Here is a 5,556-nt window from a genome sequence, read left to right as displayed (position 1 = left end):
TCTGAAGATCAAACATCTTAGGCATAACATGTAATAGGTATTTTTCATCAAGTATTGATATGTTGAACTTTAAGTCCCTACAGAATATGATGAAAAAACATTTAAAAATTAGAATATATTTTTAAAAATAGGCGTAAAGAATAATATACTTCTTATGTTTACACATAAGTCCAAAAATCTAACCATATACAGCCTTGAAGCAGGACAGTCCCACAATATTTCTTTTCCTGTCTCTTGCCCTCATTCACCACCCCCTTCTTCCAACACCACAATCTTAACAGGATAACTTAACATCCCTTATCCTAAAAAAGATGGTTCAAGAAGAAAAAATTGGCAGAACTGAACCAGAACTTGGAACAAATGGACTTAGTGGACATATACAGAGTGTTCCACACCACCACAGCTGAATATACATTTTTTTCAGCTGCACAAGGGTCATTTTCTAAAATATACCACATACTAGTCCATAGAACATGCTTAAGTATATGCAAGAAAATGGAAATTATCCCATGCATATTATCTGACCACAATTCAATGAAACTGGAAATAAGTGACAAATGAAACCAGAAAAAAAACCATAAATATATGTGGTTTTAAATACATGGAAATTAAACAACACCCTACTGTGGAACCAATGAGTCACAGATGAAATTAAACAAGAAATTGAATAATGTCTACACTTCAATGAAAATTCAAGCACAACTTAAAGGAATTCATGGGATGAGATGAAAGCAGTTCTTAGAGGGAAATTTATAGGTGTGAACTCACACATTAAGAACGCAGATCTGAAACAAATAAATACCTAAAGCTGCACCTCTAACATCTAGAAAAAGAAGAGCAAACCAAACCCATAAAGATTATACCAGAAATTAATTCAATCTAGACAAAGAAAACAGTTCAAAGAATTAAGGAGTCAAAAAGCTGGTTCTTTGAAAGATTAAATAAAAATGATAAGCCCCTAGCTAACCACATCAAAAAGAGGAACGAAAAAATTCAAACACAAGCAATAAAGAATAAAAAGGGTGCAATTCGCACCTGTTCAGTGGAAATTCAGAAGATTGCCAATAGCTACTTTGAGAAACTTTATGCTCACACAATAGAAGACACAGAATAAATGGACAGATTCCTAGAAAGTTACAAATTGCCAAAGCTGAATCAAGAAAATATAACAACTCTCAATAACAGCAAATGAAATATGAAATGTAATTTTTTTAAAAAAGCCTACCGACAAAGATAATTCCAGGTCCCTATGCATTCATAGCTGAGATCTGCAAGAAATTAACAGAAGATGTTATCCCTATAATCCTCAAACTCTTCAATGAAATTGAAAAGGAAGCAATCCTCCTAAAAAAACGTGCATGGAGGCAAGAATTATACTGATATCAGAACCACGGAAAGACACAAGTAAAAAAGAGAACTACAGGCCAACCTCCCTCATGAACATAGATGCAAAAATCCTCAATAAAATCCAGCAAATAAAATACAATAAATCATTAAGAAGATTATACATCATGACCAGGTAGGATTCATCCCAGGGATACGACGATGGTTCAGTATATGCAAATCTATAAATGTAATACACTATATCAACAGAGCCAAATCCAAAAAACCACATGGTCATCTCAATTGATGCAGAAAATGCTTTTTGACAAAGTCCAACACTCATTCATGTTTAAAGTCCTACAGAAAATTGGAATAGATGGCTTCTAACTTCCTCTGATAAAAGCTATCTATGACAAACCAACGGCTAACATAATTCTAAATGGGGGAAAACTGAAATCTTTTACTCTCGGATCAAGTAAAAGACAAGGATATCCTCTGTCTCCACTCCTATTCAATATACTTTTGGAATCCTTATCTAGAGCCATTAGATGAGAGAGAAATAATGGTATAAGCATAGGTAAAGAAGCAGTTAAACTATCTTTACTTGCAGATGACATAATTCTTTACTTGGAAGACCCAAAAAATCTCCACCAAGAAGCTACTAGAATTGATACACATATTGAGTAGCGTAACAGGATCAAAGTCAATACCTAATAGTCAATAGCATTCCTCTACACAGATAACAAACACACTAAGAGGGAAATTAGAGAAACAATACCTTTTCCAATAACCCTGAGGAAAATGAAATGCCTTGGAATTAAATTAACTAAAGAAGTCAAAGATCTATTCAATGAAAATTATAGTACCATGAAAAAAGAGATCGTAGGGGATTTTAGAAAATGGAAAGATATTCCTCGCTCCTGGACAGGAAGAACCAACATTGTGAAGATGGCCATATCCCAAAATTTTTGTACACATTTAAGGCAATCCCTATCAAACTACCACCAACATACCTCCCAGACCTAGAGAAATCATTCCTAAAATTTATTTGGAACCAGAAAATGTTAATAATACCAAAGGCAATCCTGGGCAACAATGGCAAGACAGGAAGCATTACAATTCCTGATGTGAAATTATATTACAAAGCACTGTGATAAAATCAACATGGTATTTGCAACAAAATAGACATGAGGGGCCTGGAGATATGGCTCAGTGGAATAAGTGCTTCCCTGGCAAGTGCAAGTGCCTAAGTTCAATCCCTGGTTGCACCAAAAAAAAAAAAAAAAAAAAAAATAGACCTGAGGAGAGGATCAGTGGAATAGATCAGAAGATGCAGAAGCCTCTACAAACACACTCAGCCACCTTATTTTTGATAAAGGGGCCAAACATCTTTACTGGAAAAAAATAGCCTCTTTTACAAATGGTGCTGGACAAAATGGCTCTCTACATTCTGAAAACTAAAATTTGTCTCAGCTTTATCACCATGCACTAAGCTGAAGTCAAAAAGGATTAAAATATCTACACATTAAAATAGAAACACCAAATCTCCTGAAAGAGAAACTAGGAGAAACTCTTGAAGACAGCAGTAGGCAAAGAGTTCATGAACAAAAATCAAATTGAATTGGTAACTGTAAGGTGCACTTTATATACCAGAGCCTGACAAAGTATCCACATGAGGCTGGGGATTTCCTGGAAAACAGCCTTGTGCAGCCTCTCACTTGCTTCTATGACTTCTTTTTAGAAAGCTTCATTAATGTACCAACTGCAACCATATCTTCAGTGCAAGTTATTTTTCTGTGATAAGTAGCTTTTGTTCCTTTAAAATAATAATAAATTTTTTCATATATATCCATTTTTGGTTGGATGGAGATTTACTGGGGATTAAATCCAAAGACAAAGTAGCACTGAGTGGTATCCCCAGCCCCGTGCTTTTTTTATGTTTATTTTGAAGGGGGAGACTCACTAAACTGCTCAGGCTGGCATGGAAGTGGCAATCCCCTGACTCAGTCTCCTAAATAGCTGAGATCTCAGGCATGTGCCACCAGACCATTATTCATTCATCGATCCATTTTTATTGGTCTTTATCGAGCATATACAGTATTAGGTTCTGTGAATCATATAAGGTATTTAGCATTTTAGCATACAGTGAAAATAAGATGTTTCAGTCCAATTCTGTATCCAAATATCAAGTATGTTAGTTAATGAATTTGTGTGCTTTTAATAAATCAAATTATTTCTGTATATTTGATTAATCAAATTAATTAGTTATTAGTATTTGATTATACTTAATCAACTTACCAAGTGAAGAAGGTAAAACAAAGATGTAATATTTCCTAAATATTCAGTTTCTAGATTGCTCTTAAAATAAATACATCTTAAATAAAAGAAAAATATATGTGGTATAATTTAAGTCTTACAGCTCTAAAATTACTTTCTAAGGTTACTACAAAAATGGACTCTTGTAGCATAAAGTGCTCATAACTATGTATTTATTATGAGTTTACTTAAGTAACAGCTCCAACCCATCATTTGGTTGTTTTAAGAACACGCTTATATTACAATAGTTACCGAACACAATTCCCCATAGATCTAATAATGCCAATTTGTAGGTTAACCACAGCATTCATCACTAGTTGTTTAACTTATACCGTATCTGAACTATTATATTTTTCTAAGACTCATAGAGTAAATGTTCATGATAGTAGGACACTGTTTCTTCATATACCAAACCTACCAATGAAACACCATAGAAAACAAATATCACTCCTCCCTCAGATAGTGGGCATGACAGCACTGTTGTGTTTGTGTGAGTCTTCATTCTTCCCCGGGGCGTCAGCAACCTGATATTTTGATCTTTCTGTTTCTCACAGCCCATCTTTAATAATGCCATCTCTCACTCACAAGTGTCATTCCCAGGCTTTTCTACCAAAGACTTCGATTATGTTCACTATAGATTCCACAATTTCCATATTAGCCTCTCAATCTACTGAGGTCAACCTGAAAAGGAATTCACTGAGGCTTGCACTTCCCACAGTGTTCCCTGGAAAACGAGATGTGCCACACATTTCTTTTACCCTAAAGTGAGGAACATACCGGTGCATCAGTAGTTAGCAAGGCAATAATTGATAAAAGCAAATATTCTAATCCACAAGCATAAAATTTAGGTCTCCTATAAATTCTCTTTGAATTTTTTTTTTTCATTTTCATTGTGCAGGCTTTATATGTCTTTTCAGATTTATTCTTAATTCATGGTCTGTGATGTTGTAAATGGTATTTTTAAACTTCCAGTTTTAAATGTTCATTACTAACATAAAAAATAGAATTAATTTGTGTAGTACAAACTTACTAAATTTACTTATACTTATAGATTTCATGTAGATTTAATCAGCTTTTCTCCAGTATTGTGGCATCTGTGAATAAGGAAAGTTTTACATTTTCCTTGCCATATGCATATCCTTCAGTTTTTTTCTTATCATATTTTGCTGGCTAAAACCTCCAGTACAATGTTGAATAGACAAGTAAGAGTTGAAATCCTTGCATTGCTCCTTATACAAAGAAGAAATTAATCTATCATTAATTCAGATATTAGCTGTGAAACTCTATAGATGTCTTTTATCAATTCGAAAAAGTTTATTATATATTTTTTACTTTGCTGAAAAGTTTATCGACAATGAGTGTTGGATATTTTTCAAAATATGTCCTTTGCCCATTGAATCTGCTATATTATGATTGTATTGATCCACTTCAAATGTCAATCTATTCTTGACTTCCTGACATCCTGATTTGGTCATACAGTATCACCATCTTTATATGTTATTGGACTAAACTTAAATTCTGTTAAAAACTTTTACATCTACATTCTTGAGGGATTGTTTTATGAATTCTTTTCTTATTCTGTCTCTGTGGTTTGGTTATCATGGAGCTCTGGTTTAGATCTGAAACGTGTCCCCATGGTCTCATGCATCAGATACTGGGCAACTGGAGGTGACTGACCTGGGGACACTCCACTCAGCTGTGGATTTACCTGCAGATGCCTTCCTTGAAGATAAGAAGCCTTCAGAAGAGGTGTGGGGTGCTGCGGAAAGGCACGTTCTTCTCCCTGGCCCTGCCCCTCCCCCTCACACTCTGATTCCTAGCAGCCATGTTGGGCTTGAAAAGAGAAATGAGAAATATTAGAACTTGTTTATTTTTCTGGCAGAATTTACATAAGATAAGTATTGATTTTACCTCATA

This window comes from Octodon degus, unplaced genomic scaffold, assembly GCF_000260255.1.
Source record: "Octodon degus isolate 3935 unplaced genomic scaffold, OctDeg1.0 scaffold00030, whole genome shotgun sequence".
Classification (NCBI taxonomy): Eukaryota; Metazoa; Chordata; class Mammalia; order Rodentia; family Octodontidae; genus Octodon; species Octodon degus.
Note: the sequence above shows the minus strand (reverse complement) of the source record.